The sequence below is a fragment of the Mixophyes fleayi genome, chromosome 7, assembly GCF_038048845.1.
Source record: "Mixophyes fleayi isolate aMixFle1 chromosome 7, aMixFle1.hap1, whole genome shotgun sequence".
NCBI classification, from domain to species: Eukaryota; Metazoa; Chordata; class Amphibia; order Anura; family Limnodynastidae; genus Mixophyes; species Mixophyes fleayi.
In genome coordinates, this window is record NC_134408.1 from 11,567,231 (window position 1) to 11,577,984 (window position 10,754).

At 40.4% G+C, this 10,754-nt stretch overlaps 1 protein-coding gene across 1 annotated transcript in view; it reads left to right on the top strand.

Annotated features, from left to right (window-relative positions):
- The window catches only part of LOC142098455 (uncharacterized), a 584,882-nt gene that overhangs the window by 100,549 nt on the left and 473,579 nt on the right, over positions 1 to 10,754 (top strand). The window lies entirely within an intron of this gene.

Below are 10,754 nucleotides of genomic sequence, written 5' to 3' on the forward strand. Positions count from 1 at the left end.
GCCGGAAACAGAGACACAACATACGCTTTAAACCGAGGATCGAGCACGGTGGCCAGAATGTATTCCTCTGACTTTAAAAGAGTGACCACCCTCGGATCCTGGCAAAGCGTACGAAGGGCTACATCCACAAGAGCTACATGCTTGGTGTAATCGCAATGGCTTACCAGCTCCTCCCTCACTTTCTCCAGCTGCTTCTGCAACAGCCTGATCAGGGGAATGACCTGACTCAAGCTGGCAGTGTCGGAACTGACTTCTCGTGTGGCAAGTTCAAATGGCTGCAGAACCTTGCACAACACGGAAATCAGTCTCCACTGCGCTTGACTGAGGCGCATCCCCACTCCTTTGCCTATGTCGTAGGTGGCTGTGTAGGCCTGAATGGCCTTTTGCTGCTCCTCCATCCTCTGCAGCATATAGAGGGTGGAGTTCCAGCGCGTCACAACCTCTTGTTTGAGGTGATGGCAGGGCAGGTTCATGCTTTTTTGATGTGCCTCTAGTCTGCGGTAGGCACTGGCTGAATGCCGAAAGTGTCCAGCAATTTTGCGCGCCACCGCAAGCGCTCCTGCACACCCCTGTCACTCTTGAGGTAATGCTGCACCACCAAATTAATGGTGTGGGCAAAACATGGGACGTGCTGGAAATTGCCCATATTTAATGCCCGCACAATGTTACTGGCATTGTCTGACACCACAAATCCCCATGAGAGTCTAAGTGGGGTAAGCCACTGGGAGATAATTTCCCTCATTTTCTCTAATATGTTGTCAGCGTTGTGCCTCTTATTAAAGCCTGTAATACACAATGTTGCCTGCCTTTGCACGAGCCGCCATTTTGTAGTTGCTGCTACTGATGCAGCTGTTGCTGTTGCTGCGGAAGGGGATGCATCTACCCAGTGGGCTGTCACAGTCATATAGTCCTTCATTTGCCCAGAACCACTTGTCCACATGTCCGTGGTTAAGTGGACAGTGGGTACAACCGCATTTTTTAGAGCACTGAGGACACTTGATCGTACTTCTCTGTACATTTTTGGTATCGCCTGCCTAGTGAAGTGGAATCTCGACGGGATTTGGTACCGGGGACACAATACCTCCATCAACCCTCTAAATCCCACTCCACTGATGGCGGACACTGGGCGCACGTCTAACACCAACATTGCAGTTACAGCCGCAGTTATACGCTTTGCAATAGGGTGACTACTATCGTATTTTGTGGTCATGGCAAACGACTGTTGGACGGTCAATTGTTTTGTGAAAGACTTAGCGGTCTTACGACTTCCCCTCTGGGAAGATGACCGACTAACAGCAGCAACAGCAGCAGTGGCAGTAGTAGGCGTACCGCTGCAGGATTCCTCTGATGAATCCCGTATTGAGGAGGACTCAGTCTGGCTGCTGACTTGGGCTGCAGGACTGAATCTGATGGAGATTGTGGAGGAAGTTGACGAGGAGGGTGTTGCTGGTGTGTATCCAACTGGACCACGGGATTTAGGTGTCCCTGTACCGATGAGGGTCCTAGCCCCAGTTCCTGAACTAACCACTGAACTATGAAGGTTATTCAGGTGACGTATAAGGGAGGATGTTCCTAGGTGGGCAAGATCCTTACCCCTGCTTATTTGAGCTTTACATAAGCTACATATGGCCATACATTGGTTGTCTGGATTTGGATAAAAATAACTCCAGACCGAAGAGGTGCATTTTTTGGTCTTCTGACCAGGCATGACGATGGGCTTTTTCATCCCATGGACATCAGCTGTTTCCCCCCCTGGTGCCTCATTTACAATAACCACATCACCATCCTCATCATCAAGTTCCTCCACAGCGCCAGCTACATCATCAATAGCCTCCTCCCGAGCCACCTCTTCCCGTACAGTGATGGGAAGGTCAGGCTTGACAACCACCAACATCCTTGGACTCGCCTTGTGGATTTGTGATAATTTCTCTTTAGAAGGCAGAGTTGTTTGCTGTTTTGTTGCTGACAGCATAACTCTCTTCAATTTTTTGTAGGGGGGGGAGGAGGAGGAGGGCTAAGATCCGTGGGTGAAGCTGAACCACTAGTCATGAACACGGGCCAGGGCCTAAGCCGTTCCTTGCCACTCCGTGTCGTAAATGGCATATTGGCAACTTTACGTTTCTCCTCAGATGATTTTAAGTTTCTCTTTTTGCTACTTTTTCTTAACTTGGGCTTTTTGGATTTTACATGCCCGGTACTACGAGATTGGGCATCGGGCTTGGAAGACGACGTTGATGGCATTTCATCGTCTATGTCATGACTAGTGGCAGCAGCTTCAGCATTAGGAGGAAGTGGGTCTTGATCTTTCCCTACTTTATCCTCCAAATTTTTGGTCTCCATTATATGTAGCACAAGTTACTGCAGAATGTGTGAACTTGGTAATATTTCAGTACCAATGGACTTATACTGCTGTATTGGTTTTGCAAATTTGGTTATAATTATTATATATTTTTTTTTTTTTTTAATTTTTTATTTTTTTTTACTTTTTTTTTATTTTTTAAAAACTTCGGAATAATGGGGAAATAACTATGCCCTTAGAAGCACAGAGCACAGGACACAGCACCACTGGACTGAACAGGACACAGCACTGGACCCAGCAGCACTACGGAACTCAGCAGGACAGAGCACAGGACACAGCACCACTGGACTGATACTGCAGAATGTGTGAACTTTGTAATATTGCAGTACCAATGGACTTATACTGCTGGATTGGTTTTGCAAATTTGGTTATAATTATATATATATTTTTTTTAATTTTTAATTGTAATTTTTTTTTTACTTTTTTTTTATTTTTTAAAAACTTGGGAATAATGGGGAAATAACTGAACAGGACAGAGCACAGGACACAGCACCACTGGACTGATACTGCAGAATGTGTAAACTTTGTAATATTGCAGTACCACTGGACTTTTACTGCTGAATGTGTGAACTTGGTAATATTGCAGTACCAATGGGCTTATACTGCAGGATTGGTTGTGCAAATTTTGTGGTAATTAAAAAAAATTAAATTAGTTTTTGGTATTTTTTTAAATAACTTTTTTTTATTTTTTTAAACACGGGAATATTGGGGAAATAACTATGCCCTTAGAAGCACAGAGCACAGGACACAGCACCACTGGACTGAACAGGACACAGCACTGGACCCAGCAGCACCACTGACCTCAGAAGGACAGAACACAGCACACAGCACCACTGGACTGATACTGCAGAACACAGCACAGCACAGCACAGCACAGCACAGCACAGAACTAAACAGCACAGCACAGAACTAAACAGCACAGCACGAGATCTACCAGGACAGAGGACCACCTAACACATCCTCCCTCTACCCTGATCAATGCCCGAGTGAAGATGGCGGCGACTAGCGGGGAATTTATAGGATCCGAGTATCGCGAGATCCGACAACGGGATTATGAGTCAGAGCCTCAGTTTCAGATTTGAATTTGGCGCCAATACCCGGATCTGTCTCGGATCCGACTCGGATCGGCAACGTTCGGGTGGGCTCGGATTTCATAAATCCGAGTGCGCTCATCCCTAATATATTATGCTGTTTTATGTCTTATCTGGTTTCTTAGAATATCTCACTTTCGTGCTGACTTGTACTTGTGATTGTTCAACCTTGTAAAAATAAAATAAAAAAAAATAATCCCAACTATTGTATAGTTTTCTATATAAATTTCCTCTTTTCACACCTAATGCTGGTGTCTCTAATCTAAAAGTGATTTTCGGAGCATGACCTTACAGCCACCCTCCTCCCTACACTTATCCTTCTAAAATGGCAGGAGGGCTATATATATACAAGATATCGATCCAAAACTCGCGAGATCTGACTTTTTTTTCTGAAAATTACATTTTGCCTCATTTTCAGATCCAGTTTTAGAAACCGTGTCATGTGTTGGTTCGCCTCCCAACCCCAAAACTCGGATATGTCTGATTTCCCAGAATCTGAACTGCTCATCTCTACTGTATAGTATATTGAGTCAATTAGGATTATTAGGATATTGCTGCACTATGAGATAATGCAGCCAACATAGGAACTGTAATTAATTCTAGAATACATGCAAAATGTTTAGCAAAAAAGTTTTTTATTATTATTATTATTGCAGTACCGTGTTAGCCAGAAAAATCTATATGATGTTAAATACTTTTGTGTCAAACAAGGCAAAAGTATTATAGGAGTGATACTTTTATTGGATAACAAAAAAAAAAATATTATATTTGCTAGCTTTCAGAGCACAGAGGCCCCTTCATCAGGCAAGCTTACAAATGAATTACTGAGGAAAAGGAACAACATTTAAGAGCTGTTACATCAAGAAATTTGTACAATGGGGGATTCATCATTAAAATAAGCTAAAGTAATAAAATGAAGGTTTTCGTTACAGATGGAAGAGTAAAAGTCTTAAGAATTCAGAGATCTGGAGTCACTTGCTGTGGAGTGTGAAGTGTGTCCATGTAGTGGGTCATAAACCCAGGTGTTAGATTGAGTCCTTGAGTCAATGACTGGAATGTTCTTATCAGCTTGAATTCCCAGATTTTCTCTCCCTGTCATTTTTAAAAAGATCTTTTAAATCTTTCATACTGTGTCCTGGTCCAGAAAAGTGTTTGCCTACGGGGGTGTCCAGAGACTTTCTTATTGTGTGTCCGTGTAAATTCATCCTGGATTGCAGTACTGCTTGGTCTCTCCAATGTATATTCCCTCAGGGCATCTTGTACACTGTACCATGTACACCACATTGGAGGATGTACATGAGAATGTGTTAGTTATTTCGTAGTCCCGTTGTCTGTTGAGTATGTGGATTGTGTTTGTTGGTAGGACATGGGTGCCTGCCAATAAAGGTATCACTCCTATAATACTTTTGTCTTGTTTGACACAAAAGTATTTAACATCACAAAGGATACATGCACACGCACATACATGAGGAAGATATCTATACACAATTAGAAAGAAATTAGTAATATAAGTTATTGTATCTACACTGAGATTGTCATATATGATGAACTATTATATGTACTGTATGTAAGATTATGTTATTGAAGTTTTATTGTTATATTATTGTCTAAGTAACAATTTTATTTCAGACATATATATATCTGCGTTGTGATTTTATACTCTCTTGATACAGAAAATGTTATATATAGAAATCTGTGAGAATTGGAAGTTAATTTAGTATAAAGGACTGGTGTAGGCATGTTGTAAGAGGAAAAGTGTAAAACGTGGCTATTTAACAAGTGTAACCAGGAAGGACGTATGGAGATTCAGGGGGCGCTGAGTTATCTTTAACAATCTGCAACAGTGAAAATGGTAAAACTAAACACAAGGGGTATGATGTAGCATTAGGTATAAGTACATTTGCTGCTTGTAAAATATGTTTTTTTGTATTTGTGGCTGCATGGGCCTGGAGTGCTCAATCGGGGTCTTCATGTGTACGTTCAGTACAGTAATAGAAAATATATATATAAGTGAAGCATCCCTCTTAGAGATGTATCTCATTTAGAGTCAGGAGAATCACTTGCAGCATACCTATGGCTGGTGTAAAGATACATGTTGCTAATCATGATGACAACAGCGCGTATGTTTACAATAGTTTTCACAAAATTGAATATATATTAAAAAAAATAAAAAAAATTAAAAGTCAGTACCCAGGTCCAGGCTTCATAGACCAGGCCAGATCACACAATAACAGGGACACCCACAGTGTGGGGTGGACACATCTGTATCTTCCAATACCTACACACAGCATGTATAGTAGGGTGCATTTCCATAACATGAATAGGTTTGGTTAGATTGTGCATGATATATACACACTACAGCTCTGTTTTTCTTGTACGAAAGGTCCTTGCGGCCTCTGGCTAATGATTAATGATAATTTTATTACCTGGTAGATATGTGAATCCTTGAAGCACATTGCCCCACGTTCCAGGATCACTCTTTGTCTTACAGCAGTTTTTCCAACTCAGACAATATGTTTCTTTTTCTCTGATGGCTATAGATTCTGTGAATTAACTATGGCAGGTGTGTACTTGGAGAGTTGTAGCATTCTATCAACCAGAATCCACCACTCATGGGTTTGAATCATGCACTCATTGTTGCTATTTTCACTTACTTTACGCTGCTTCTTACGCTGAAGATTAAACTCTCAAACTCATGAATAATCAGTGGAAGTAGTCTATCTGTCTCCTCCTCACCATCTGATGTATTTCATCATGCTAGAATGACTTTCTCAAAGTCAAAATAGTTAATTATTTTTCCCTTCTCACTCTTGCATTATAAGCATAATATTTGCCCATTTGTAGGAGGTGAGTGCACCCTGTAATCTATATCGTGTTTTGAATAAATATATTCACACCTGTTCCTCTTGTCTCAGCTGTGCCGTATTCCCACTAGATTGTAAGCTCTCGGGAGAAAAATTGCGTTACTACTGTAAGACTGAAACATTATCAACCACCAATAATAAAGCAGCCATTGGTGAATAACATTTTTGTGCAGCTTCCTGTGGTGTAATATGATTGCAATAAGAAGAGAGAGTTGAAGTTCCTGTATACATGTATATGTGGTACTTTATTAAATGATTACTAATAATAATGCAATGGAGTCTAACAGGGGTGAGCGGGTGGGAGGGGGAAGGGGGTCAGGGGGCATTTGCCCATTGCTGTGGTATATTTTGCACCATTGTGGGCCAGTTTTCACAGTTAATGGCAGTGCCTGGTGGAGAGGAAAGAAGAGAATATGTCCCAAACAGCCTAATTGTACTTTATTATAGACACAAATGAGATGACTAGGAGCATCCTTTGTCTGCCCTCCACAAGGTGTGGTCATGAACTGTGAACTGTTTTTAAATGACTCCAAGCATGCTGATTGGTGGATGGTGCTGACCATTGAATACTAGATAGCTAGGGATGGGTTGTACTTGAAGATAGCTCCTAGCAATATTTTTTTAATTCCATTAGCTATATAAATCCACACCCACTTTAGACAAACTACACCTACATGGTACTTGTCACACCCATTTTTCAGTTGCAGCTCCCTGGTAGAATAGCCTGAACCATTTGTTTGTGTTTTCCTCCCAGGCCAACATTTGCCAGCCCTACCCTGGTGACTGATTATATTGCTGGTAATGAGTTCTACACAGCTGGGTTTGCCTTGTTCACTGTGACTGACAATAGGGTCCTGAGCAACAAGGTTTGTGCAATGTGGCAGCTAATTGAATATATCAGTGCTGATATGAATAAACTATAACATACACTCATGGATGCACAGACTATATAAAAACATGTCAATACAAACACACGCGAACAGACGTCTTCACATTCCCATATTTTTCCTTCCATTAACAATTCCACACAATGCAGATACTACTTCTCTATTTATATCAGAGGACTGATGAAGTTACAAGAAGAGGAGTTGTCTGAATGAAAGTGAAATCTGGACATGTTACTCATTAACAGGATACTGATTACAGGAATGGGCTACTATTACCCTTTAGACTTGTGTCAAGTGTGTTACTTTTATGGACACATTGCAGTGTATAGACCTGAGTTTGAATATGAGCTAGAAATCACAGTTACAGGACAGTGTATCCTACGGATAGCGAAAGACCACCGAGAGGTCGATGACAGACATCATGCTTAGGAAATGACCTGTGGAAAGGAACTTATCTGCCTCCTGTTCCTGTATCACACAGGTTGGTATTATTTCAAATGCATTCCTAAGGGTTAAAAGAAACACATGACAATAGGGAGATGCCTTTTCCAGTTTTCAGATCTTTAGGGATCATTTACTAAATGCAAAAGTGAAGAAATGGCAAAAAAATTACACCCCATATCTTCTATTATGACACCATGCACTACTTTGGGTGGCTGCACACACATTTATTTAGATGTGTATGGATTTGCAGCCATGATAACTGCATCACCTCTGTTGCACCGTCTTCTATGCTTTGTAATATGTTTGTAATATGTATGCTGTACTTTATGTTTTTTGCTCTCCCCCATTGTACGGTTCTCCGAACATGTGACTGGATCACTTATAAATAACTTATTGTATGAATTTATTTCAATTAGTAGCACAGTGCACCACTGTTTGCCATTGCAAATGTACTGATTTTTGTATAGGAAATGTTTTGATTCCTGAGACAGTATGCCATGTTGGAGGAAATTTGTTTTTGTAAGTCTTTTAAAGGAAGTTCCGTGTTAATTAAGCCTTTTCATCTTAGAGTGAACAACACATCTTTTTAGCCTGAATGCACAGGAGGGGGTTGTTAGCCTTTCATTCTGTGTCTTAGAGACCTATCTGAATAATATAACAGCAGGTAATTTGGGAAATCACAGATTGATGTAAATTTTGTTAAGTTTTATTTGCTTTAATTCCATATTTAGATAATATATTGTATCTTGATGCTAAACACTGAATGTAATATCTCAGATGTTGTGGTGCCAGGTAGACGCAGGGAGCTTGTTTACCCTTTGCCAACATGTGTGTCAGAAAAAATACATAAAGAGCTGTATTTTGTATTTCAACTGTAGTATACCATTTGTAATTTTGGATGATCACTAGTACCTTCAAATAGTGTGTAAAGGTCCTTATAAGGACCCTTGAGCAATAAACCTCCATGCCTGAAGATCCTGCCTGACACCTACTGCCTGATGTCTCGTGTGACCAACAGATAAGTGCTTACACTCTAATCAAATAATGTCTGTATGATATTTTGTAATACATAGATATAATTTGTGTGTTTTCTCTTTGTATTTCACATTAACTTCGACCCATTCGACCCATGGCCATGACTGTCTATATGTGAGAAAGTTGAATTAAAAAAAAGTACCTAATGTCTTGCAGATTTTGGAGTTTCCTTGTACATTATACATTATAGACATACTTACAGCTAGCATGATAATTAATGACAAAGTTTCTATAAAATACAAAAAAAGTAAGCATGGCATGAAATTTATGAAACATTAAAATTTCATTAAATTAAAAGAAAAACGCATTACAAATGTATGCTACTACATGGGCATACATATTAAAAAACATAGACAAGACGTTCAAAAGCTTTTAAGGCACAAAACCAAAATGCAAACATATGCAACCATGTAGGTATTAGACAATGCGCACATAACATTTTAAAACTGAAAACAGCCTTGCTAATGTGTGAAATTACTATGTTGCAAATGTATGAAAATTATTTTAAAAGCTGAGACTGTTTCAAACATTCGCACACACTTAAAGTATGCGCTGCTTGTAAAATATAAATTAATGTACCTATATCCTATATTCTATTTCCTCAGAATTGTATGATCAGATCTCTTTGATGAAATGGAACTATAGTAATCTCCTTCTGTTGGTCTTATATAGCATTATATAATGAGATAATGGTGTCAGGTGTACAGGTGAATAGTCAATCCCCCCATTAGGGGCATGATTATTATTAACCAAATTTTTAACAGGATGTATTTAAATCCTTATCTAGGAACAACAGTCACGAAAAACTGCTGTGCCTGCGAAGTCCTGTCTCCTATGTCCTCTATGGTCACTATCCCAAAGTAGTCACATTTGCGATAGTGACCGGAGGGTTAAGCAGGTAAGTTATGGTGAGGGATCCATAGATCCCTCTACAGCAAAACTCTCTCCATAGGCTTCAATGCCTAACCCCATCAGTCACAAGTTCTGGAAATCTTTGATTTTCAGATCTTCTTAAATCATTAAATATAGCTGCTATTGATTACGGTTATAGTGAGACCGCAGCAGATATCAGAGATATCTCCTTGTTATAGATAGAGGGGAAACTTAATTTTCAGGGATTCTGGTGTAAAAATACATTGATAAATATGCCCCTTAACTGTCCATATTCTTACCCATATTACTCAAAGAAAAAATACTACCCCTTTGAATATCCCATTCTTATCTCTGTTCTCAGCTTTTCCTTCCTAATTTATCAGTCTGAGACTATTTACTCAATTTTTTTTACTTAACTTTCCTTAATGATTCAGGCCCATGGTAGCCCTCACTTTTATACTATTTCTCAAGCTCTGTTTTGTTTAATTCCCTATCTAAATCACTTTATTAACTCTGTCTCATTTCTACCCCTAAAATATCTCCCTTGTCTGGTTCTTTCCTTTTTTCTCTGTATCTCAGTGGGACAGTAGTGATCTGATTGGTTCATTCCTGTCAGTTGATGGCTACTTTTTGCCAGCAGCTGAAAGTAATGAACTGAGATAAAAGAAAAAAAAAAACTAACTTTGCCTTGAGCCTCCTTCTGATTGGCTGAATAGATAGGAGCAGTGGATGTTCCTTGCTCTTACATGGGGCTGTGTCTCCTTATGGAAACACACCACAGCTGTTTCTCATGCCTCCTATAACAATCGCTCTCCAGTGCATTTAACTCTTTTATCACTCATAGATCACCATTGTTTTACAATCATTTCAATTACATATAAAACAGTTTACCATTTATTACATATCAATACCAACAAGATGAGCAGGGGCGGGCTGGGCAGGGGGGCATCGGCCCCCCGGGCCGCTCAGAATCTCAGCTGTCAGGCCCCCCGGAAGCAATATCGCCGGTAAACCAGCGATAAATGTGATGCGGCTGCACAGGCGGCCGCATCACATGACACATAATGCGGCTGCGTCATCAATGATGCGGCCGCATCCCGTGTCATGCGATGCGGCCGCCTGTGCGCCTCCCCAGGTTGACATCTGCAAGCCCGCGCCTGAGGATGAGATTTAAATACATGTAAAGTTCACTGTTTTTCAA